The sequence below is a fragment of the Anomaloglossus baeobatrachus genome, chromosome 5, assembly GCF_048569485.1.
Source record: "Anomaloglossus baeobatrachus isolate aAnoBae1 chromosome 5, aAnoBae1.hap1, whole genome shotgun sequence".
In the NCBI taxonomy this organism is placed as follows: Eukaryota; Metazoa; Chordata; class Amphibia; order Anura; family Aromobatidae; genus Anomaloglossus; species Anomaloglossus baeobatrachus.
In genome coordinates this window covers 416,375,830-416,403,337 of record NC_134357.1, presented here as the reverse complement: position 1 = coordinate 416,403,337, position 27,508 = coordinate 416,375,830, and positions in this window count along the sequence as shown.

Here is a 27,508-nt window from a genome sequence, read left to right as displayed (position 1 = left end):
GGAGAGCACGAGCGGGAGCGGCAGCCATGACTGGTGAACACATGGACTGGATCAGTGGGTAAGGAGCGGTGCTGGGACACGGGGAGCGTGACAGTACCCCCCCCTCTATGCCCCCCCCTCCGTGCACAGAACCCCAGGGGCACCCCGGATCGAGTCACCGGACCAGGATCCAACACAAAGGCGGGGAAGGACCGCTGATCCCGTACCGCCTTCCCGGCCGCACGACGCCTAGCCGATCTACCAGCAGTGGCAATGGGGGCAACGGGAAGCGGGGGGAGACAGTCATAAGCAGGAATGGAGTCCTGGACTACCGGATCGGGCGCCTCGGACCGGATACAGGACAATGTCTCTTCCTCGGTAGACGGTGGCATCACAGTCTCAGTTGTCAGGGACGGTGGAACGTCGCTGGAGTGCGTCACCTCCTCTGGTTCCGGTGGCACCACAGGTACAAGTGACAGGAGTTGTGGTACGGCACTGGACTGCGTCGTCACCTCTTCCTCTTCCTGCGGCATAACAGGTTCAGGTGACAGGGGCCGAGGAACGGGCTGTAGGCAGTGGTCATGACACAAGGGCCCCCAGCGAGTAATAGCGCCAGAGCGCCAACTAATGGCAGGGTCATGGAGTTGAAGCCAGGGCAGACCCAGCAGGAGCTCAGGAGCCATTCTTGGAATGACATAGAAGGCAATGGTCTCAGTATGCAAAGTGCCAACCTGGAGTCTCACGGGTTCAGTGGTATACCGGACAGGTTCGTATAGTGGTTTACTGTTACGAGGGGGACCCGGGGAAGCGTGCCAAGATGGGAAATGGACTGCTTCCGCCGGTCAAGGTCCACTGTGCGGTGTAAGGGACCACCGCTATGGTGGGTGAAGAGTGAGCGGGTTGCTGCTAGCGATCGTCTGGAATGTCACAGACGATCTATGTACACCGATCTGCCCTAACCCGTGAGGGTTGTATGGCACAGATCTCACGGCTCGGTGTACCTGTTGCACGGGGAAGCACAGAGGTGCCCACGCACGTGTGCCAGTGGAAGTCACGAGAATATGGCACGAGGGTAGCACAGAGGTGCCCACGCACGTGTGCTTTCAATAACCAGGTGAGTCCAAAGGAGACTTGAGGAGCTCACCTGGGACAGGAACACGGCCTGTTGACGGGGGTACTGCCGGAGCAGCAAGGCAGGAACACGGCCTGCAAACGAGGTACTGCCGGAGCAGCAAGGGCCAAGCCCACAAGAGACAGTAATGCCTGAGCAGTGGCGTGGCAGCACGCTGCCAGACATCCAAACATAGAAGGACGGTCACGCGCCGCCATGATGGCAGGGGGAGCTTTTAAGGAGGTGCAGCTCCACCCGAGGGCGGGCGCGAGGCGGAGATGACGGACTTGACCCAATCAGGGTCCACGACATCCCAGCCTGGCCAGTCAGGATTCACCACGTCACCAGCCTTGTCATCAAGCTCCTAGCGCAGCTCAGCCAGCTCTGATGTTTGTGCTCCAGCGGGATCCATGGCCTGATCAATCTGTCAGGGCCGGGAGTACTGGTGGGCCCAGGAGGTGGATCCACTGGACCTTGCACCCCACCGGAGGGCAGGGCACACGGCAGCCGGAGCACTGATGTGGCAGGGACAAGTATAAGCAGGTCACCAGAGTCACAGAGTTCTTTAGGACAATAATGTAAACAGGCACAGGTACCAGAGTGCAAGGACAAGAAGTCAGTAGGACACGGTACCAGGGGACCTGAGCACCTAGCTCATAAGACTAGCTACAAGACACATTGATCAGGCCCCGCCCACATGGAAAGGCAAGTCTTATATACCCAGCACAGCCTCATGTCATTTCCTGCTGCAGGTGTGCTGGGCCTATAAGACCAGGAGAGTGGGCGCGGCCTGGTCCTATACAGAACCATGTGGCTAAGACTCAGAGTCAGACTCATAAGACCAGGAGCAGGACACAGGAGAGCACGAGCGGGAGCGGCAGCCATGACTGGTGAACATATGGACTGGATCAGTGGGTAAGGAGCGGTGCTGGGACACGGGGAGCGTGACACCAGTTCAGAATATTTCTTACCTAAGTTTCTTTAGCAAGGCAGAGGTCATCTTGGAGGTGTGTTTGGGGTCATTATCATGTTGGCAGCCGGCAGCATTCATGTAGCCCTAAACCATGACACCCCTACCACCATGCTTGACTATAAGCAAGACACACTTGTCTTTGCACTACTCACCTTTTTGCCGTCACACATGTGTGACGCCCTGGCAAAACCAGGTAGTCACAGATAGGCCCCAGCATAACACCATCCCTCGCTTAGGTGACACACAGCCGACCTGAAACCCAAGTCACCCCCCCTTAGGGAAAGATAGACACACCAGTGGGTGGGACCAGGCGATTGGGACACGCCCACTTAGGGGTCTAGACAGCCCGGGGCGGGAAAACAAAGAGAGAAGTTCTGTAGTTCAAGTTGAGAAGAGTGGAGCTGGGGCTAGGTGTAGTCCCAGCAGGAGGAGAAGTTCAAGTTGAACGGTGCCAGGGTTGGAGCCCTGGTGCCTTTGACTAGGTGGCAGACGGTGGTCCCCGTCAGAAGTAGATGGGAAGACGGCTCGGCAGATCCAAGATGGACCGGGACAGGGTTGTAGCCCGCCGGTACCGACACGGAGAACTGACCCGGAAACCGTAACACAGAGGGGGTACTCAGACCCTGAAGCCAGGACGGAAACCAGCGGCCTAGCTAATTAACCGATTGAGGACAGGATTATAGGTCCTGTCCCACCCAAAGTCCCTAAGAGAAGACAACAGCCCACCAATAAGGATAGGAGGCCACCGCCAGGGCCCATAGATCCCACGGGCCAGCGTCTGCGGGCACGGCTCCTTAGGCCGCATCCAGCCGGGAGCGGACTCCTGAGTTCTAGACCAGCCAGTCCACCATACACAAAACAAGTGCAGAGGAAAAGGACAGTGACCACCAGCCCGAGTGGGGGACCTGAATGCAACCGGCCGTGGCGGCCAGCCACCAGTACCTTGGTTTACCAAAAGACTCGTTTGATTCATTTGCTGTGAGTAACCAAACATCCCCCTGCATGTCCGGGCGCACTGGCCCTCGCCATCGTTACACCCTCCACAAAGACACTGGGCCCCAGGGCAACCATCCCTAGCCACGGAGGGGTTAACATCCAGCTACCATTACATCTCCCCCGGGTGCCACATAACAGCAGCGGTGGTGTCCAACCTCAACACACACCGTGGGTGGCGTCACAAACTTAATATGGCCTAGCCCGTACATCTACATCCCCCCCTTTTATTCGGCGTGTCCGCGAAACCCCCGGGTCCGGAGACCCTCGAGCCACCTCCCGGAAGGTCCGGACCCGAGCAGCGGCGGCTGCTGGCACGGGGGCGGCACACATGCTTGACACCATCTGAACCAAATAAGTTTATCTTGGTCTCATCAAACTATAGGACATAGTTGCAGTAATCTATGTCCTTAGTCTGCTTGTCTTCAGTTAATTGTTTGCGGGCTTCCTTGTGCATCATCTTTAGAAGAGGTTTTCTTCTGGGACAACAGCCGTGCAGACCAAATTGAGGAAGGGTACTGTAGGGTCATCAAACTGTGATTGTGGAGGGTAGAGTGGGGAAATCCACTGTGTGGGTATCATACTATGTTTAGAACATCATATTTTATGGGGACCATAAAGGATGTACAGTGACAAGCAAAAGGGTAACTATCAATGTTTTGAACTTTTGAGTTTCAGGCTCCATATTTCACCATCCACTATAGTTTTGAACATGACACTGCCTTCATTTTATAGATAATCATATTGGCTATCTCATACATAAATCTGACTTCCAACTATTTAGCACATATTAATTAGTTACGCACATTCTTGTCATATCACTGCATTGTTACAGTTTTGCTACTTAAAATCTACATTTAAATTTGTATTATTTTGTTAGCATTTTGTAAATCTATCTTTGGCTTTCAGCACTGTCTGAATCCTTCTGGGCCTTCTCTTGATCAGAATAGAGCAAGTGACCCACAGAGTAGGCGTCAGATGTTGCAAAGGGGCCAGCTGGGATATGTAATTCCACTTGCAGCAGATGGTACTGTAATGATAGCTGAAGTGGGTCACTGGACCCATAATCACTTCCCTCGTGTCCACAATAATTGTCAATAGCGGGAGGTGGCACTTACGGAGATGGTATAGGACCCACCCGGGGGCGCTCCTATGGAGATGGTGCCTGGATGCAGGAGCACCCATGATGTTAGTGCGCTTACAGTGCCTTGTGAAAGTATTTGGACCCCTTGAATTTTTCAACCTTTTCCCACATATCAGGCTGCAAACATAAAGATACAAAATTTACATTTTATGGTGAAGAATCAACAACAAGTGGGACACAATTGTGAAGTTGAACGAAATATATTGCTTATTTTGAACTTTTATAAAAAATAATAAACTGAAAATTGGGGCGTGCAATATTATTCGGCCCGTTTAAGTTAATACTTTGTAGCGTCGCCTTTTGCTGTGATTACAGCTACAAGTTGCTTGGGGTATGTCTCTATCAGTTTTGCACATCGAGAGACTTAAGGCCCCGTCACACTAAGCAACATCGCTAGCAACATCGCTGCTAACGAACAACTTTTGTGACGTTGCTAGCGATGTTGCTGTGTGTGACATCCAGCAACAACCTGGCCCCTGCTGTGAGGTCGTTGGTTGTTGCTGAATGTCCTGGGCCATTTTTTAGTTGTTGCTGTCCCGCTGTGAAGCGCAGATCGCTGTGTGTGACAGCGAGACAGCAACAACTAATGTGCAGGCAGCAGGAGCCGGCTTCTGCGGAGGCTGGTAACCAATGTAAACATCGGGTAACCAAGAAGCCCTGTCCTTGGTTACCCGATATTTACCTTTGTTACCAGCCTCCGCCGCTCTCACTGTCAGTGCCGGCTCCTGCTCTGTGCACATGTAGCTGCAGCACACATCAGGTAATTAACCCGATGTGTGCTGTAACTAGGAGAGCAAGGAGCCAGCGCTAAGCATTGTGCGCTGCTCCCTGCTCTGTGCACATTTAGCTGCAGCACACATCGGGTTAATTAACCCGATGTGTGCTGTAACTAGGAGACTGGGGGCTGGTCACTGGCTGCTGGTGAGCTCACCAGCAACTCGTGTAGCCACGCTCCAGCGATCCCTGCCAGGTCAGGTTGCTGGTGGGATCGCTGGAGCGTCGCAGTGTGACATCTCACCAGCAACCTCCTAGCAACTTACCAGCGATCCCTATCGTTGTTGGGATCGCTGGTAAGTTGCTTAATGTGACTGGACCTTTAAATTCTTGCCCATTCTTCCTTTTCAAATAGCTGGAGCTGAGTGAGGTTGGATGGAGAGCGTTTGTGAACAGCAGTTTTCAGCTCTTTCCTCAGATTCTCGATTGGATTCAGGTCTGGACTTTGACTTGGCCATTCTAACACCTGGATACGTTTATTTGTGAACCATTCCATTGTAGATTTTGCTTTATGTTTGGGATTATTGTCTTGTTGGAAGACAAATCTCTGTCCCAGTCTCAGGTCTTTTGCAGACTCCAACAGGTTTTCTTCAAGAATGGTCCTGTATTTGGCTCTATCCATCTTCCCATCAATTTTAACCATCTTCCCTGTCCATGCTGTAGAAAAGCAGGCCCAAAGCATGTTGATGCCACCACCATGTTTGACAGTGGGGATGGTGTGTTCAGGGTAAGGAGCTGTGTTTCTTTTACGCCAAACATATCGTTTGGCATTGTGCCCAAATAGTTCGATTCTGGTTTCATCTGACCAGAGCACCTTCTTCCACATGTTTGGTGTGTCTCCGGGGTGGCTTGTGGCAAACTTTAAATGACACTTTTTATGTATATCTTTGAGAAATGGCTTTCTTCTTGACACTTTTCCATAAAAGCTAGATTTGTGCAGTGTATGACTGATTGTTGTCCCATGGACAGACTCTCCCACCTCAGCTGTAGATATCTTCAGTTCATCCACATGGGCCTCTTGGCTGCATCTCTGATCAGTCTTCTCCTTGTTTGACATGACATTTTTGAGGGATGGCCAGGTCTTGGTAGATTTGCAGTGGTATGATACTCCTTCCATTTCAATATGATCACTTGCACAGTGCTTGTTGGGATGTTTAAAGTTTTGGAAATCTTTTTGTAGCCAAATCTAAACTTCTCCACAACAGTATGACGGACCTGCCTGTTGTGTTTCTTGGTCTTCATGATGCTCTCTGCTTTAGGCCTAAAACACACATCCGTGAAAACCATGTCCGTGTAAAACGGGCCATTTTTCGGGTCCGTTTTCCGTTTTTTAGGTCCGTTTTTATGGTATGTGTGGCCTGCGTATGTATCCCGTATGCTAGCCGAATGTGCGTGTGAAATGTCCGTGTGTGCTTGTGAAACTTAACTGACATGTGTTTGTGTTGTCCGTGTGGAATATCCGTGTGTGATGCAAAATGTCGTTTACTACATGTCGGCAGACAGCAGACAGAGTAGCGGGATGAGAATGAACTCGGGTGAACTTCACCCGACTTCATTGTCATGCCGCGGCTCTGTCTGTGCCGTGTACTGATTAGCGGTCACCTGTGAAGGATTCACCGGTGACCGCTAATCCCCCGAGTGACTGAAGTGTCCCCCCCCTCTCTCATACTTACCAATCACCGGCGCTGCACAGCGTTCACACTGCTCCGGCGGCTTTTTCTAATTTGAAAAAGCCGGCCGCTCATTAAACAATCTCGTATTCCCTGCTTTCCCCGCCCACCGGCGCCTATGATTGGTTGCAGTGAGACACGCCCCCACGCTGAGTGACAGGTGTCTCACTGCACCCAATCACAGCAGCCGGTGGGCGTGTCACTATGGAGTATAGAAATAAAGAAATAATTAAAAAAAAAACCGCGTGCGGTTCCCCCCAAATTTAATACCAGCCAGATAAAGCCATACGGCTGAAGGCTGGTATTCTCAGGATGGGGAGCTCCACGTTATGGGGAGCCCCCCAGCCTAACAATATCAGTCAGCAGCCGCCCAGAATGGCCGCATACATTATATGCGACTGTTCTGGGACAGTACCCGGCTCTTCCCGATTTGCCCTGGTGCGTTGGCAAATCGGGGTAATAAGGAGTTATTGGCAGCCCATAGCTACCAATAAGTCCTAGATTAATCATGTCAGGCGTCTGTGAGATACCTTCCATGATTAATCTGTAAATTACAGTTAAAAAACACACACCCCCGAAAAATCCTTTATTCGAAATAAAAAACACTAACAAAGTCCCTCATCACCAATTTATTAACCCCGACAAAGCCCTCCATGTCCGGCGTAATCCACGGACCTCCAGCGTCGCATCCAGCTCTGCTACATGCAGGTGACAGGAGCTGCAGCAGACACCGCCGCTCCTGTCACCTCCACGCAGCTAATGAAGGCAAAAGCGCGATCAGCTGCTGTCACTGAGGTTACCTGGATCCAGCGGTGGATGCAGCGGTGGCCGCGGGTAACCTCAGTGACAGCTCAGCTGATCGCGCGTGTCTATACTGTGCAGTAAAATAAATAAATACCGACCGACTGACGGACTGAGGGAGAGAACGAAAGAGAAAAAGAAAAAAGACCGACATCACATGAAAAAAGCACAAAACGTACAGGGAACAAACAGAGATGCGTCCGTGTCACTCGGACGTGCGCACAAACCCATTGACTTTCATTGGGTCCGTGCTGCGTGTTGCGTGCTGAAAACGGACATGCTTCCGTGCAAAACGGAGACACAAACGTAGCACGCACACGGACCCACGGACCTTAATGAAAAACGCACATGTGTCCTCAAACATTAAATAACATTGGTGCACGTTTGGCCGTGTCTCCGGTATATACGGAAACGGACCAAACACGCACGTGTTTCACGGATGTGTGTTTCAGGCCTTAAACAGAACACTGAGCAAGTGCATTTATACGGAGACTTGATTACACACAGATGGATTTTATTTATCATTATCAGTCATTTAGGACAATCATTCAGAGATCCTCAATGAACTTCTGGAGTGAGTTTGTTGCACTGAAAGTAAAGGGGATGAATAATATTGCACGCCTCAATTTTCAGTTTATTAGTTCTTACAAAAGTTTAAAATAAGCAATAAATTTCATTCAACTTCACAATTGTGTCCCACTTGTTGTTGATTCTTCACCATAATATTTTAATTTTTTATCTTTATGTTTGAAGCCTGAAAGGTGGGAAAAGGTTGAAAGATTCAAGGGGGCCAAATAGTTTCGCAAGGCACTGTACAAGCAGTCAGACACACGGCTGAACTTATAAGCATAACATTTTACTGAAGTTAATAATAGCATACAGTCTGTCTCTTAAAGGTAAAGTGGTGGCAGTTCACTGTATAGGAAACACTTAGTATTTTGGTATAAAAGAATGTGTCTGCAACAAGCAAGTTTGGACCTCTCAGGGTGCATGTAGTACAGTGCTCCTCACTTGCTGTTGGAGGTAATATTCTGCCTAGTCCAGTTAATAGAGGAGGAAGAAAAACGCGACCACAACGCCTGATAGTGCAAGAGTGATATCTTTATTAAAGCCAGGGGAGGTGAATGGCGGCACAATTACAAGTGAAACTGCAGGTGACAGGAAGTCCAAGGTAAAAAATATAGTAAAAGACCGTGCACATATCTTATACAGATACCATCATGTGAGTAATGGAATGGTTCAAATTGTCAACCAGGAAGGAGTAAGATAAAACACATGCCAAAGCGATGTAATAACCGGACCAGAGTATATTGCATATAGCAATTAGACACCCACAATGGATGTGAAGTAAAGAGCATAAGCTTACTTCACATGGTATTGCTCCCCACAGGGGGAGCAGGCCCCGGGAGGGATGATGAGGAGAGTAGTGATGGCGATGGCCTCTGGCGCCGAGGTGTGGGGTCGGCGCCGCCGGTAATAAGAGTCTGAGTCAGATGCTGCGATTCCAGGTGTCTTTACTCACTCTTTGTGTTGCTTGCCCGGGTAGTACTGGTCACTCACTGTGATGTGCTCCGTCGAACCCAGATTCCTTCAGAGGTCAATCCGGTGTGGTGCTCGGTGGGCCATTCCACCTAGCACCCTGTGTGTTGGATCTACGTGGCTTAAAGCTATTTGGGGACCCTGGTTCGTCTCAAATGCTACTCTTGTCCCTATTTGCAGGTGCCGCGGCTTCAGAATGGGTCTGGTTCTGTCCAAGGCTCTGGATCCTATCTGGTACTGTGCTTTCGGGCTCTTTGTGGTCAGGGAAGTGTGACACCTCCCCGTCTCGGCAGATTCTGGAAAACCAACTTGAAGTGTGATCTCCCCTTGGGTCTTGCACCCTGTATGGTGCCGGTTCTGATGGAGCGTTTAAGCTCACACCTCGGCAACCGCAAGAACAATTCCTGTGTCCCACCGGAGCACCGGTAAGACATGTCCGCTCCTTTCCTCTCCTGCTGGAGAACTCTCTCACTGTTGTGTTGACTCCTGACTCCTCATACTGGCCGCCCCTTCCCCGGGTCTCTGTCACTAGTGGGTGGTGCCCCCATGTTTGGAGGCTACCTTGAGACTCTACCCTAGCCTGGTCCACATTGGGGAGGGCAACCAGGTTGTGTTTTTGAGTGTGTAGGTGGTGAAACCGATACCGACCTCATCCAGATCCGGGTTAAGCACTACACCTTAAATCAGGTGCAATGCTCTGTGGCTATTGAAGCCTCAGGGGCGCCACAGTTCCCTATTTCAGGGGGTAGAAGTTTGGTGGATTTTCCTGAGGAAGAAGAGGGGATATCTCTTTGAAACGCGTAGAAAAAAAACATCACCATTGCTTTTATTATTTGGAGTGATTCTTTATACAGCAGTGCAGAGTATACCACAATTATCCTGGTTTTTGTAGGGGGTAGAACAGACAGAGTTTGTGGCATGGAAGTCACGCTACACTGGTTCTGACAGGATGCACATAGAAAACTAGTGTGCAGGATATTATGTTTTCAGCCTTATCTCTCCTGGCTATAGGAAGCTTCACTCCTTTGTGGACGCGATTATATAAAGAAAAATGATGTCCCCTCAGCATGGACTGGGATAGAGATTATGGGAGCTTCCTCCCTCTCTCCTGACTAGCCTTGTTTGTTCCAGTTTACTGGATCTGTCAGCACTGAGGTGGGAGGCTCCTCCCAGATGTTTCCATGGCAGCTTGTTGTGAGGCGAATGAACACCTAACTTTCAGACGCATACATTGACCAGTAGATGGCAGCAAATTACATTTAATAATCAGTGTAAGCACATTATAACACAATGAATTACATACATTGCTCCCATTAGCATTCAAATCCTAATCACACCTCACACCACACCCTGTCAGGCACACCAGTGGGTGGTCTAGCTGGAAAAGAGCCACCAGCCTAGGGGTCAGGCAGACTGGTGGGAGGGACATAGTCAGTCGAGCAGTAGCCCTAAAGAGTGAGGAGCTGGGGGAGTTGTAGCTCCCTGGGAGACTTTGGTTAGGTCACAGACGGTGGTGTGGGACCGGAGGAGTCGGCGACCCGGTCACAGGGTATTGGAAAAGGGTTCACAGAAAAAGGACGCTTTACACGCTACAATTTATCTGATGATCGCATGTGCGACGTGACACGCCCAGATCGTATTTACGATTTGCTGGTATCGCTTATTGGTTGTTTATTTGCTGTAGCACGTAACGATCTCAAAATCGACGCATCTGCGATCAACGATATATTGTTGGACTCAGGCGATCGTTTGAATATTGTTCGATGTTGGCAGGGTGTCAAACGGAGCAATATGTCGGCTGCTTCCCCAAAACGAACAATTTTTTAAAAATGTGTCAACGATCCACGATTTTCATCCTATTTGCGATCGTTCTGAGTTGCTCTTAGGTGTCACGCGCAACGACGTCGCAAACGATGTCAGATGTGTTTCACGGAATCCGTGACCCCAACAACATATCTCTAGATAAATTGTAGCGTGTAACGGGCCCTTTAGTTTTGGAGAACGATCGGCATCGGGAAAGTCCAGTAACCGGACTGGTACCGAGCACGGCAGGGTACAGGACCCTAGATCAGCGAGTAGCTTTAGGCAACCTGTTAATTCACCTGTGGAGGATAGTCTCTTTATGAACTTTCAGCAAGAGCTCAGAGATTGAAGGCAGCAACACAATGAGGGGGATAGAGCTTTCCAGCTTATGCGGCCTACAGAAATCCCAAGTGTCAGCTATCAAGAGCACAGCTCCCCTATTTAAATATAGGGAGCGGGACCCTGACAGCTTCAGGCCAAGGGGTCACTCAGAAACATCTTGATATAGAAAAATGAATGTGTTCAGCTCACCCCTCTTCACTCTAGGATCCACCACCGATGCACGGAATGCCCTGGCACGGGCGGAAAGACACAGTCATGGAGAGAAAAATATCCAGCATCGGAAGACGGAGAGGTTAGGATAAAACTGGGAATTTTATTAAATCCATTAAAAGCAGGATGCAACACGCAAAGGGAGCATGGGGACACACAGTGAAACACAAGACATCCTACGCGTTTCAATCTTTTTAATTGTTTTAATCATGGATTGTTTGGTATCTCCAGAATGAAATATTTAAAACATGTGCAAAAAAGGGGCGTCATAGGTGCTAATTAAGAACAAACATTCACAAGATGTGCACTCGTTTAAAATTATGGGGAGAAAAAAACAATGAAATCACAATGTGATGTAAAGACAGAGATATCAAAAAATAAATAAACACAAACTAATGAAAAAGATGCATGAAAGATGGAATAAGAATGAATGTATGTATATCCTAAAATAAAAACATTATATCCATGCATATGGAATATAAGGAAGCAAAATGAAATTTGTTGTGCATATGTATATGTACATACACATACTTATGCATACGCTTATGCAAGTATATACACACACATGCATACATGCAGGATTGTAAAGAAAGCAGGGAACTTATTAGAGGATGGGTAAGTACCCCCTGATAAACATTGGAGTTGAAAAAGAAGCCCTGTTTTTATATCAGTATCAAGTGCCCTGCTGATTTATTGTTTCAATGAAAGCTGCCACGATTATATGTAAAATGTTTTCACTTTTACTGAGCCGCAGATGCGGCCCGTCGGGGCCGGGCATTCAATCACATCGCAGGAGAAGCTGCAGCGTGATTTATATGCGGCCACGACGAGAGCCGCAGCAGCGGCAGTGTATATCAGCACCAAAGCAACTTGTAGTAAACTTGTTATTAAAAAGTTGAAAAAGTGTGGCATATTATTGGAAAACAAGTTAGTTATAATATACATTAATGTAAAGGCATCAATGTGAATGATAGAAAAAGAAAAAGAAGAGTTTCTTCGTCAGGTGTGTAAAAAATGTATCTATCAAAGTGTTTTTACTTTTGCTGAGCCGTAGATGCGGCTCGCCGGGGCCGGACACCAAAACACGCCGCAGCAGGGGCTGCAGCGTGATTCATATGCGGCCACGACGAGAACCGCAGCAGCGGCACAGTGCATACCAGCACCATCAAAACATGTAATGAACTCAGAAACATCTATCTACATGTGCATGGAGGCAGGCTCCAGTCCACCAGACAAGCTCCCCAGAGTGGCAGCGGCACCCAGAGACTTGGTTTACTTCTGTGTCACAGTCTGCTGAATGGTTGTACCAACATCCACACCACTTGAGTGAGTACACTGCACACCCTGCATTCTGCCTGCCCCACAGCCCGGACCACGCCATCCTTCACCTATCCTCCAGAGTCCCGGGGGTCTCCCCTACCCATGGAGGGAACATCACTTGGCTGCCCCGCTCCATCTCCCCCGGGTACTCCCATCGGCAGCGACGGTACTCACCTTACCGGGAACCATGGGTGGTGTCACGAACTCTCCCTTGTAAATATTCGTCCCTTTTACACTTCGAAGTGGCCGCAAGCCTCCGGGTCCGGAGACCCTTGAGCCACAGCAACCCCGGATCTGAGCAGTTGGACTGCTGCAGGGGCGGTACACTCACACAACACCACCGTGGACCACAAGAGGGCATGATCAGAGGGTTGGCCGTGCTATGGTGTAAAGCCTGCCTAGGAAGTGGAGGTTGCTTAGGAAGTGTAAATCCAACCCTCCTGTAGTTAGATCCCTAGGGGAGGAGTTGGTGGGTGGAAGGAATGAGTTCAGACAGAGAGAGGATAGGGAGGAAGGTGGACATCTGGCTGGGTGTCAGGTCTGGGTGCGAGGCCTGAGGATCGATCGCACGATGCCCAGGGGAGAAGCAGCTGGCTGCGGGGTCTACAAGGGACTCTGGCAGAGCTGTGCACACAACCTGGTGCAGGCCAGGAGAGAGCCGCACCATAAGAGAAGTGTACGGAGGTGCCATAGCCAGGCTATATGGACAGAACCGGGACAAAGGGAATCAGGAATCTGTCCCCAGCATCATGGGAGTGTAACCTGTGAGTAAAAATCATCAGTAAAGACTCCCTGTTCCACTTGGACTTTGCCTGCTTGCAGTCCTTTCAGCCTGCACCTCATCCAGCACTTAGAGGACACTGGGGTTTACCCTACCTGCAGAGGGGGTTAACACACTTGCTGCTGATTCTATCAGCCCCAGTCCCTCATAAGCAGCCACACTACCGCAGGTTGCGTCACGAACATTAACTTCATTATCCCTTGTAAATAGCCCCTGCAATTTCATTAAGCGTCCCCAGGTCATGGGACTGGGCAACGGCCACCCGAAGTGACATTCCCGTTTGCAACTGCGTACCCCCTTCCCTGGGCGACATAGCTTCATACTGGTCAACTCACTTGGGTACGTATACAGCTTTTTCTTCAACTCTGCTCACAAATGTTCTATTGGGTTGAGGTCTGGGAACTGTGGGGGTAAATCCAGCACCTCCACTCCATTGTCAATAAAACACTTTTTTGCCAATCTTGACTTATGCTTCGGGTCATTGACCTGCTAGAACAGGGTTCCTCAACTCCAGTCCTCAAGGCCCACCAACAGTGCATGTTTTCAGGATTTCCTTAGCATTGCACTGCTGTTGGAACCAGCACCTGGGCAGGTAATTACATTAACACCTGTGCAATACTAAGGAAATCCCAAAAACCTGCACTGTTGGTGGGCCTTGAGGACTGGAGTTGGGGACCTCTGTGCTAGAACACTGTTGTCCTTTTCATATCCATAGTACTTGAGTGTACAAAGTAACTCATCTTGTAGGATACTCACATATAGCTCAGCATTGAAACCACCATCAATTCTAGTCAACTATCCAATGCCTTTGGCTGTGAACATCCCTATATCATCAGGCTTCCTCTACCGAACTTGAAAGTTCCTTCAATTTTTCGATCCTTCAGTTTATTTTTCCCTTGTTTCTTTCAGACCTAGTTGCACCCATAAGAGCCTAGTCTATTGACTTTAGTCTCATCGCTTCAAATCACTCATTTCCAATTTTCTACTGTCCAATTTTTGTACTTTTTGGCAAACTCGAGCCAACGCTTCTCATGATGATATTGAAGTTGAGGTTTCTTCACCTTTTTTCAGGCCACCATTCCAGACTTGTGTAACTTTCGGCACACAGTGCGTGCATAGACATTTGTGATCTCACTATTATGAAGTATAGATCTTGTGATAAGCCGACTTGTTGACTTCGATAATTTGCCTGGATGTCTACCTCTTGTCTTTTTAATGGATAGACTTCATTTCCTATACTTCCAACTGTCATGGCACTCACATGATGCAGTTTGGCTATTTTTGTGGTTGAGAGAACCCTATTGATGAGCTGGAACATGCTGTTACTCTTTTCTTGGAAAATCGTCTTCATGGCTGCTCCTGGATTCGAACCAATGACCTTTCACATGGGAATCAACCTAATGATACAATGAGCTATTAGGTAATGTGAGAAGAGGTGTAATTTGAAGTATACAGGTACAAAAATATTTTTCATACACCAGGAGCAAAACAATAACAATGCAGTGACATGACACGAATCTGCATAACTAATCATATGCTAAATATTTGCAAGTCAAATTTAACCAAGATGATTGTTTATAAAATGAAGGTAGTCTCACGCATAAAGACGTAGTGGATCATGAGATATGGAGCCTGAAAGTCAAATGTTCAAAACATTATTACTCCTTTGCTTGTCACTGTATCCTAATGCTTGGGAACACTAAGGGGCTTCAATAGAAGGAAAATTACTGGGCTGCAAAGATGAGAGATATGATCTTCTGTGACCCCACAAAATATATTTTTTTGTTGGAGGGCCCAATTAAGACTTCTGCTTTCCATTAACTCCCCTAGCTGTCAGTTACTAATTAGAAATTCCCACTATAATCCCAGAATGAGCAGGCATTTCAAATAAAATAATAGTAAGGGTACAACCAGACATCAGCATGACTGTGAAACATAATCATGCAGCAATTGGACATAGCAGAGTCTCGGCCGCATGCAACCAGCAGCTGCCGGGACAGCCTCCTCCTGCAGCTTTCCCACAAGACCACCACCGGACAGCGCGGGTCCCCAATGCCACCTTCACTCACGGGTGGCACTGTCCAAAAGACTCCGTCTTCTTGCTGCTTGTGGTGTGGGTACTCCTGCTCCTCCGGTCATGGCTCCATCCTCCACCAGGGGCTCCAACCCCTGATGGCCTCTTCACTTTTAACATGCAGGGGTGAAGATGTTCAACAAGAACGGAGCGCTGCTTCAATCAACTTTTCCAACTGCCACCCTCCACCTGCTGTGCAGATGGCCTCCTCCAGTAACATGAGGACGTTCAACAAGGGTGCAGGGTAGTTTAAACGGCCAACTTGTAACTTTAAACGTGAAACTTGTTGCGGGTTACCGTCCCCATTCCCGGGGCACGCACTGGCAAAGTGCCCGGCCAGACCACAGTGCCGGCAGATGGGCACTATCACACTCCCGACGGCGGACGGGGCCTCATCCTCGGAGGTGGACTCGGCTTCCATTTTGTACACTTCCAATGCATGGTATGACCAGAACGACAAAGCCATCCGGTATCCGTTCCCACCATTCCGCGGAATGTACTCAGCTGTCGGGGTGTGGGTACTGGAGCCACTCTCATCCGTCTCCTCCGACTCCGATCCTTTGGCCACAGGGCTCCCTGGGCCGGGCGTTGTCCCTGTCGGGGCCGGGCGGACGGCCGGAGCCGACATCATCACTGCTGGGTCTGCAAGCCCTACCGCTCGTGCGACCAGAGCGGGAGCCGCCACGTCTCCGTCATTCTCCACATTCGCGGGCACCGCGCTCCAGCGGCGGGCGCAACTCCACCATCAGCATTGGGTGAGGACATCTTCCCGCTTCTCCCCATTGGTCTTTCGCGAGCACTCTCCTCGCTCCGCTTTTTAGTTTCGTTTTTGGCCTCAGGGTCCTCCTTCCGGCTGTGTTCCCAGGGGGTGGGGCTTCGGCTTCGTGCCCTTTCTCGGGGAAGAAGACGCTGGGTTGTCTTTTTTCGTGCTTAAAAATGGCGGCTAAAATGGCGGTTTTCCAAAATTTTGCAGCGGTGCACTGCTGACAGTCCAAAACAAGGCGCACTTTCACCAGGTAAGTGAACGGGTAAGTATCCTGTTTGTGACACCAGCAATTGAGGTGTGCCGCCCCCATGCCAGCAGCTGGCGCTGCTCGGATCCGGATCCGCGTTGTGGCTCGAGGGGTTCTGCCGGACCCGGGGGTCGCGCGGACACTCCGACTAAAAAGGGACGTATTTGTACGGGGATGGTAGTAAACTGTCTGTGACGCCACCCACGGTGTGTAGTTAGATGTGGCACCACCGCTGCTGTTGTGTGACACCCGGGTCGATGGGATGGCAGCTTGTTATTAACCCCTCCGTGGGTAGGGATGGTGGCCCCGGGACCTGGTGACTTGGTGCAGGGGATGGTGATGGCAGGGACCGGTGCGCCTGGTCAGACCAGGGAGTCTCAGCTTACTCACGATTAAAGAAGTCAGACAAGTCCAATAGTTAACCAAGGTGATAGTGGCCGGCCGTCGCAGCCGAGTGTATTCTGGTCCCCCATCTGGGCTGGTGGTCCGTATCTCTTCCCTCTACACTGTGTTGTAGTGTTGTGGATTTCCCGGTCTGGAACTCGGAAGTCCGCTACCGGTAATACTGTTGGGAGCCGTGCCCGCTGACGCTGACCCGTGGGATCTACAGGCTCTGACTGATGTCCTATCCCTCTTTGTGGGTGGTTGTCTCTTTTCGGGACTTAGGTTGGGACAGGACCTATAATCCTGCCCTCAATCAGTTGATTAGCTAGGCCGTTGGTTCCGGTCCTGGCTTCAGGGTCCGAGTACTCCCTCTGTGCACAGTTTCCGGTCGGGTCTTCGGTGTCGGTACCGGCGGGCTCCAACCCTGTCCCGGTCCACCTCGGATCTGCCGAGCCGTCTTCCCGTCTCCTGCTAGCTACGTCTGCCACCTAGCCAATGTGTCCGGGCTCCGACCCTGACACCTGTCAGTTCAGCCTCAGGCCTAAAGCAGAGGCCTGGACTCCACTCCATTGCTTAACTCAACTGACTGCACTTAATTGACTACTGTTTTCCTGCCTCGGGCTCTCCAGACCCCTAGGTGGGCGTTTCCTTCCGTCTGGTCCCGTCCACTGGTGTGCCTGTCTTTCCCTGGGGGAGGTGACTAGGGTTTTCTGGTTGGCTGTGTGTAACCTAAGTGAGGGAAGGTGTTATGCGGGGACCTATGTGTGACTACCTGCAGTTTTGTAGTAGTTTTATCAGTAACTGATAAAGGTACTGAGACTATTGAGTCAAAAACTCTTCAGCTTCACGTCATTATCTTGCACTATACAATGTAGTTGTACTTATTATGTCATATATTATGTCATTTTTTTATGGAAATTGTTATAGCCTAAAGGCTTTTACAGATCTTTGCATATTACACGATACTGGTGTAACAATAAAGAAGTTAGACAGTCACCATCTATGCATTATGATATCAACTAAATGAAATAACCATCATTAAACTAATTAATAGCATATGTGGACTACATATTAAGGCCAAATCACAGGACTATCGTAGAACCAAAAAGGGGAAAAAAGCGATCAAATGCCCAATAATTTGAGTATTTCTTGATACTCAAATTATTGGGCATTTGATCGCTTTTTTTCCCCTTTTTGGTTCTACGATACTGGTGTAGACATAGCTTTGTTTTATTATTTATATTTCCACAATGTACTCATCTCTGTCTTTGAGAATACATGTGCCATCATATAATGTCTTCATGTAGTACTCCATAATATGGAATGTGATTATGCTTCCTATAAATTCTTTAAAAATTAGATGCACACTAAGATACAATAAGGGCCTAAAGCTATAAAATACATGCCTAGTGTTAAATTTGCACGTGTGCAATGCAAGAAGATAAGGAATTGGGCTCGGACCTATGTTATTCAATGAGGCAGTACAGATCTGTGATTTTTTTTCCCAGCTGTATTCGGCCTGAGTAAAAAATCGTAGCATGCTGTGAGTGGAAGCGTAAACTGGACGAAACTCAACTATTCAAGTCTATGGGTGGGTGAAAAAAATCATCCTACTTCTCTGGATCAAAATTCTACCAATTTTTTATATGCCAGTCTGTGAGCATACCCTTATAAAGGTGTTGTTGGATCCAGCAATCACCTATCCTCAGTGGTAACTTTTATGTCTGCGGGGGTACGACTGCTGGGATCCCAATTAATCACCAGAATGGGGAACTTGCATGCTCAATCGAGCAAGCGAAGTGCAGCGCAGCGGCAGCCCCTATGAGAATGAATGAAGCAGCAGCCACGCAAACACACTGGACCACGTTATATTGGTTTTAAAAGTGCCTTGTTTTGGCTATTTGTAGGAGTCAATGTGGATAGATCTCCATCCATCTTAAAGGTATTACTTGGAATCCACTTTTAATTTAAAATTCACTCCAGTGAAAAAACGCAATCCAGGAAATAAAAATAAAAACATCAAAAAGTCAAGTGAACAAAGTTGTGCATTGATTGTAAGGGGCACTTTGCACACTATGACATCGCAAGCCGATGCTGCGATGCCAAGTGCGATAGTCTCCGTCCCCGTCGCAGCTGCGATATCATGGTGATAGCTGCCGTAGCGAACATTATCTCTATGGCAGCTTCAAATGCACTCACCTACCCTGCGACGTCGCTCTGGCCGACAACCCGCCTCCTTCCTAAGGGGGCGGGTTGTGCGGCGTCATAGCGACGTCACACGGCAGGCGGCCAATAGAAGCGGAGGTGCGGAGATGAGCGGGACGTAAACATCTCGCCCACCTCCTTCCTTCCGCATAGCCGGCCGGGACGCAGATTGGAGATGTTCCTCGCTCCTGCGGCTTCACACACAGCGATGTGTGCTGCCGCAGGAACGAGGAACAACATCGTAACATCGGTCTTTCCCAATTCATGGAAATGGCAGACACTACACTGATGATACGATTACGACGCTTTTGTGCTCGTTAATCGTATCAAAAATGCTTTACACACTACGATGTCGAGAGCGACGCCGGAAGTGCGTCACTTTCGATTTGACCCCACTGACATCGCACCTGCGATGTCGTAGTATGCAAAGGGCCCCTTATGGCAAAAACATTTGACATGCTGCTTCTTTGAAAAGCTGAGTTTTTGCCCAAATTTCTGCCACAAAAAGGCAGCATTTTGAACAGCATAGTGCGGACAAGAAACCCAAATTCCCATAGACTATCCTTGAAAAGCAGAACACATGAATTTTGGCATTAAATGCTGCAGTTGAAAAAGCAGCAAAAAAGCAGGTAAAAAGCAGGTAAAAAGCAAAGTGCGGACATAGCTTTAGGGTTAGACTAAGGGGCTTTTTACATGTTGCGACATCGGTTCCGAAATATCGTCGGGGTCACATCATTAGTGACGCACATCCGGTAGCGACATCGCAACGTGTAAATCCTAGGTGCGAAGATAAACGATCGCAAAAGCGTTGAAAATCGTTGATCTGTGTAGCGTCGTTCATTTCCATAATGTCGGGTCCACCGCAGGTACGTTGTTGTTCCTGCAGCGCCACACATCGCTGTGTGTAAACCCGCAGGAGCGACAAACATCTCCTTACCTGTGTCCCGACAGCAATGCGTAAGGGAGAAGGTGGGCGGGATGTTATGTCCCGCTCATCTTCGCCCCTCCGCTTCTATTGGACGGCCGATTAGTGACGTTGCGGTGACGCCAAACGCACCTCGCCCTTGAGGGAGGGATTGTTTGGCAATCACAGCGACGTCGCCGACCAGGTATGTGCGTGTGAAGCTGCCATAGCGATAATGTTCGCTATGGCAGCAATCACCACATATCGCGTGTGCAACGGGGGCGGGTGCTATCGCACTGGACGTCGCTAGCCGATGCTAGCGATGTCGCAACGTGTAAAGCCCACCTAAAGCTAAGTTTGCATTTTAGCTTATGGTCAGTGGCTCCATTTGGGCTAAGCCTAAAGCCCTGTAAAACAGGATTTGGGTATATGCGCTTATGGGGGAATTGACTAGTAATGATGCAAACGGAGTCACTGTGCGCTCTGTTGGACATGATGTTTGGCTATATATGCTTATTTGAGACATCCATCAAAATGCAGTTGACATCGTGTTACAGCCTACCTTAGAGCACACTGTGACTCCATCTGCATCATTACAGTCAATAGCAATGTCAACGCATATTCTCAAATTTCATATGTAATCTGGTCATTGCCACTGCATCAGTCAATAGGGAAAAGCTGATCAAAGTACCAGAATTATCGTATCTAATGTGATGCACCAATTCTGGGGCAGCTGTGGGCTGCTATATTAAGGCTGGGAAAGGCCAAATAACCATGGGCCTTCCCAGCCTGTTAATACCAGACCCCAGCTGTCTGCCTTATGTTGGCTGGTTATCAATAATAGGGGTTACCCCAAGCTGTTTTGTTTTGGGTTTTTTTTAAATTAGTTTAATAATTTTAATAGCGGCATGGGATCCACCTTATTTTTTATAATCAGCTCATGTAAAGCTGACAACTGAGGGTTGCAGCCTGCACCTGTCTGCTTTCATAGTTTCATAGTTTTTAAGGTTGAAGGGAGACTCTAAGTCCATCTAGTTCAACCCGTAGCATAACATGTTGATCCAGAGGAAGGCAAAAAACCCCAATGTGTCAAACAAGCTCCAATGGGGAAAAAAATTCCTTCCTGACTCCACATACGGCAATCAGACTAGTTCCCTGGATCAACACCCTGTCATTAAATCTAATATACATAACTGGTAATATTACATTTTTCAAGAAAGGCATCCAGGCTTTGCTTAAATGTTAGTAGTGAATCACTCTTTACAACATCATGCGGCAGAGTGTTCCATAGTCTCACTGCTCGTACAGTAAAGAATCCTCGTCCGTCTGTGATTATGATTAAACCGTCTTTCCTCAAGACGTAGTGGATGCCCCCGTGTTCCAGTCGCAGGCCTAGGTGTAAAGAGATCTTTGGAAAGGTCTCTGTACTGTCCCGTCATATGTTTATACATTGTGATTAGATCCCCCTAAGCCTTTGTTTTTCCAAACTAAATAACCCCCAAGTTTAATAACCTGTCTTGGTATTGCAGCCCACCCATTCCTCTAATAATCTTGGTCGCTCTTCTATCTACCTGTAAGATTATGCTATTTATAACCTTCTATACTTTTGCTATCAAGAAAAGCATCCATTCCTCTCTTAAACTCATTCAGTGAGTTAGCCATCAACACTTCCTCAGGAATAGAGTTCCAGAGCCTCACTGCTCTTACCGTGAAGAACCCTCTTCTATGCTGATGTAGGAATTTTCTTTCCTCCAATTGAAGAGAATGCCCCCTTGTTCTTGTCATAGTCCTTAGTACAAACAGATCATGGGAGAGATTTCTATATGGCCCTCTGATATACTTGTACATATTTATTAGGTCTCCCCTAAGTCTTCTTTTTTCTAGAGTAAATAGACCTAATTTTGATAACCTTTCCGTGTATTGTAATGCACCCACTCCATTTATTATTTTAGTAGCCCGCCTCTGAACCCTTTCAAGTTCAGTAATGTCTTTCTTGAGCACCGGCGCCCAAAATTGCACACAATACTCCAAGTGTGGTCTGACGAGTGATTTGTACAGAGGGAGAATGATGTTTTCATCTCGTGCCCCCAGACCTCTTCTAATGCATCCCATCACCCTATTTGCTTTGGTGGCTGCTGCCTGACACTGGGCACTCCAATTTAGCTTCTTATTGACTAATATGCCTAAGTATTTTTCCATGTCTGATTTCTCCAGCAGTTTTCCATTTAGTAAGTAATCGTAGCATCTGTTTCGCCTTCCCATGTGCATAACCTTACACTTATCTGTGTTAAACCTCATTTGCCATTTTTCAGCCCAATTCTCCAATTTACTCAAATCCATCTGTAGTTGCAAACTGTCCTCCTTTGTGTTAACTACCTTACATAATTTTGTATCATCTGCAAATACTGATATTTTACTCTGTAAACCATCCACCAGATCATTAATAAATATATTAAATAGTAGGGGGCCCAATACAGACCCCTGTGGCTTTGCCTGCACTGATTATCAAAAATAGGGGGAACCCCACATCATTTTTTTTTTTTATTTAATCCCTATCCACATTTTTTGCAAGGCAATTGTCTTGCTCTTACCTCCACTTTCCTTCCCTTTGCAGCCCCTCTACCCCTTACTTCGATCATTTTAAAGCCATTTTACAAAAGTTCGGGTCACTATTGACTTGGGGTCAAGACCAGGTTCCAAACCAAAATTTCAACTAACATCCAGCAGAACCCGTCAAACCTGAACTTCTACTGGCCCGCTCATCCCTATGGCCACTCCGGAATTTATGGAGCTAATATACTTTGCCGTGTTGGAATAAAAACATTGTTGTTGTGAGAGCTGCCCAATACTAATGCCTATGTGAGCGAACCCCTACAATATATACACAACCGTGCTTGAGACATCATGCTGAAATTTCCCTTGAAGGCTACGTTACCATGATCAGTATTTGGTGAGCTTTTGACACTGTGAATTTCCGCTGTATCAAAAATGTAGCATCTTACAGTTCCAGCTAAGTGGATTGGAATTATAGAAATCTCCTACCATCTGTGCTTCTTTTTTACTCTGTGTAAACTCATCTGTGGAGTGTTTTTCAAATCCACAACATGTCAATCTCTCTTGCAGGCATGCTGAGTTTTCTGTGCAGATTTTCCCCATAGACTTGCATTAGATGTGGGAAATTCACAGCTAGTAATCACACATGATTTTTTCGTACGTTTACGAGGAGGAAACGCATCAAAAACACATGTAATCTGCATCTTAGAGCAGAGGTCTAAAACACACAGCCCGACGGCCGCATGCGGCTCCTGAGGCTGCTTGTTGCGGCCCGCATACCCCATGACGATCGTGGCCCTATGCCGGGGGTCGGCGCCAGCAAGACTTTACTACAGTTGAATCATTTGCGGTGACACGCAGAGGAGCTTTCTGCACTATACTAATGGCTGCTGCCCGCCAATCAGATGCAAAGAGGTGACGTTGCTGTTTGACGTCACCTCCTTGCATCTGATGGGTGGGCGGCAGCCATTGGTATGGCTCAGACAGCTCCTCGGCGCGTCACCGCAAAAGTCTTGCAGGCACCGACCCCGGGCATAGGGCCGCGGTTGTCATGGACAACAACAACCAGGTAAGGTACGTGCCCATGATCAGGACTCGCTGCATCCTGAACGCAGCGGGTTCTGACCTGCAGGGCCGCAAGTCTCCTCTGCAGGAGACCGCAGCTGATCGTGCCCACGATCAGGGTTCAGAGCGCTGCGGTCTCCTTGCTGTGTTCTCCCTAGGGAAGATGCATATGACTCCGCAGCAAGCAATCAACATGCTGCAGTCTCGGAAAGCTGCACTGCAGGTCAGTGATTGCTGCGGGCCGCACATGCACAGTGGGTATGGGATTTTAGAAATCCCATCCACTCTGCTTGTATTTCGCAGTGTTTTGGACTCAGCTGAAACACGCTGCATCCAAAATACTGTGAACCCTGATCATGGGCACACAGCCTTGGAACAGAGGATAGGTGGGATTTTTTTTTTGGGTATTACTAAAGGATGGGCACAATACTGCAGGGATGGGCACACTGCTACAGGGCACAATACTACTGAGCACAATACCACAAGGATGGGCACAATACTACAGGGCACAATACTACAAGGATGCGCACAAAATGAGCATAATACTACAGGGCACAATACTACAAGGATGTGCATAATACTACAGGGCACAATAGCACAAGGATAGGCCACAATACTACTTGGCACAATACTACAAGGATGGGCACAAGGATGAGCACAATACTACAGTGCACAATACTACAAGCATGGGCACAATACTACTGGGCACAATACCACAAGGATGAGTACAATACTACAGGGCACAAGTATTGGCACAATACCAAAAGGATGGGCACAATACTATAGGGAACAAGGATGGGCACAATATTACAAGTACTACAAGGATGGGCACGAGGATAAGCATAATACTACAGGGCACAATACTACAAGGATGGGCACAATACTACTGGGCACAATATCAAAAGGATGGGCACAATACTACAGGGGACAAGGATGGGCACAATGCTACAAGGATGAGCACAATACTCCTGGACACAATACCACAAGGATGAGTACAATACTACAGGGCACAAGGATTGGCACAATACCAAAAGGATGGGCATAATAGTACAGGGAACAAGGATGGGCACAATACTACAAGGATGAGCACAATACTACTGGGCACAAGGATGGGCACAATACTAAAGGGCACAAGGATGGGCACAATACTAAAGGGCACGAGGATGGGCACAATACTACAGGGCACAATACTACAAGAATAAGCACAATACTACTGGGCACAATATTACAAGGATGGGCACAATACTACTGGGCACAATACTACAAGGATGAGCACAATACTACTGGGCACAATACTACAAGGAGAAGCACAATACTACTGGGCACAATACTACTGGGCACAATACTACAAGGATAAGCACAATACTACTGGGCACAATACTACAAGGAGGGGCACAATACTAATGGGCATAATTCAACAAGGATGAGCACAATACTACAGGGTACAAGGATGGGCACAATACCACAAGGATGGGCACAAAACTACAAGGATGAGCAGAATAATACAGGGCACAAGGATGGGTACAATACCACTAGGATGGGCACAATACTACAAGGATGGGCACAATACCACAAGGATGGGCACAATACTACAAGGATGGGCACAATACTACAGGGCATAAAGATGGGCACAATACTACAGGGCACAAGGTTGGGCACAATACTACAAGGATGGGCACAATACTACTGGGCACAAGGATGATGGGTACAATACTACAAGGATGGAGGACATTACTACAGGGCACATGGATGGGGACATTACTACACAATGTTGGCTAAGATTACTATATGATGCTGCTAATTGTAAAACAATATTACGAAAAGGTGATAAAATGTAAAAAAAATCTAAATAAAGCATGACATTTTTTTTGCCATGAAAAAAGGTTTTTTATATATAGACTTAACCAAACAAAAAAGTGCAGGTTTGTTAAACTAAACAAGCAAAAAATGTTCAAAAAAGTGATCCAAAGATGTATAGAAAAAAAACATGGATTCATTAAAAATGTCACTTTGTCCTGCAAAGAATGCAGCCCCTCTCAATTTTTTTTTCTATGCGCATTTCATACAGCCTGCTGAGTTTGAGACCCCTGGGTTAGAGTATCAAAAAAGTTTTGTCAAAGCCGAATACCAGGAAGTTTAAGAAACAAGGCAGCTTTATTTACGGCATAACATACCAAACAGAGACAAGAAAAAGCATCATCAAAAATCCGGTAAAACCGCACACAAAAACGCAATGAAAAAACACAAGTAACCTAATTTACATAATGGGTGCAGAAATGGTGCAGAAATTCTGCGACATCGAAAATTCACCAAATACTGATCTTGGGAATGTAGCCTAATAGAGCGTGTGCAATGTATATAACACAATAACATTATTTACTACTTTGTTGTTAAGTAATATTACATCTTTTTATGTATATCTTTGGAATTTTAGAAGATGGTAGGCGATATCTTAGTGAGTATTTAGGATGGCTTACATTTCAAGAAATTCCAGAGATATCACCGGCTGTAGATAATGTAAACAGATCCCATCTGGAGAAGAACAAAGTCTTAATACAATCTTGCGTTATAAACAACCGTCCTTCTGTAGTACATTCCACCCTAGTCCCGCTCCTGGCAGTATACATGTGTAAGGCTACTTTCACACATCAGTTTTTTGCCATCAGGTTCAATCCGGAAAAAAACGGGTAAAACGGATCCGGTACCGCATCCGTTTTTTCCCCATAGACTTGCATTGTTGCCGGATTGTACCGGATGGCTTTGCGTTGCATCCGTTTTTTTCCGGATGCGGCAAAATAATTGAATGCGGCGGCCGGATAGAACGTATCATGTAACGTTTTTTGTCCCCTTAAAATAACCGCATTCTGCCGGATCCGGCGCAATACGGCATTGTATACAATGGGTGTCTATGCATGCCGGATCCGGCGCAATGCGGTTTAAACCGGATGCGGTGACCGCATCCGGTTTGGTAAACAGAGCATGCGCAAATTTTTTTTTTCATCATCACAAAACTTATAAAAGGATCCAGCACATTCTACACACCTCCTGCCGTTGGTTCCTGACTTCAACTTCTGCTGTCCTCCAGTCCAGTGCTCCAGGGAAGAGGTATGTCCACAGTACTGTCCACAGATCACTGCTGTGAGCTGCGTACATGTACTTAGACATTTTTTTTTCTTTTTTTGCAGGTGCAGTTTTGACGGAAAATTTGAGGACAGCCATTTCCTGTGTCCGTTTGCAGTCAGTGCGAATTTGGAGGACAGTGTTCCAGAGGTAATGTCCACAGTACTGTCCACAGATCACTGCTGTGAGCTGCGTACATGTACTTAGACATTTTTTTTTCTTTTTTTGCAGGTGCAGTTTTGACGGAAAATTTGAGGACAGCCAGTTCCTGTGTCCGTTTGCAGTCAGTGCGAATTTGGAGGACAGTGTTCCAGAGGTAATGTCCACAGTACTGTCCACAGATCACTGCTGTGAGCTGCGTACATGTACTTAGACATTTTTTTTTCTTTTTTTGCAGGTGCAGTTTTGACGGAAAATTTGAGGACAGCCAGTTCCTGTGTCCGTTTGCAGTCAGTGCGAATTTGGAGGACAGTGTTCCAGAGGTAATGTCCACAGTACTGTCCACAGATCACTGCTGTGAGCTGCGTACATGTACTTAGACATTTTTTTTTCTTTTTTTGCAGGTGCAGTTTTGACGGAAAATTTGAGGACAGCCAGTTCCTGTGTCCGTTTGCAGTCAGTGCGAATTTGGAGGACAGTGTTCCAGAGGTAATGTCCACAGTACTGTCCACAGATCACTGCTGTGAGCTGCGTACATGTACTTAGACATTTTTTTTTCTTTTTTTGCAGGTGCAGTTTTGACGGAAAATT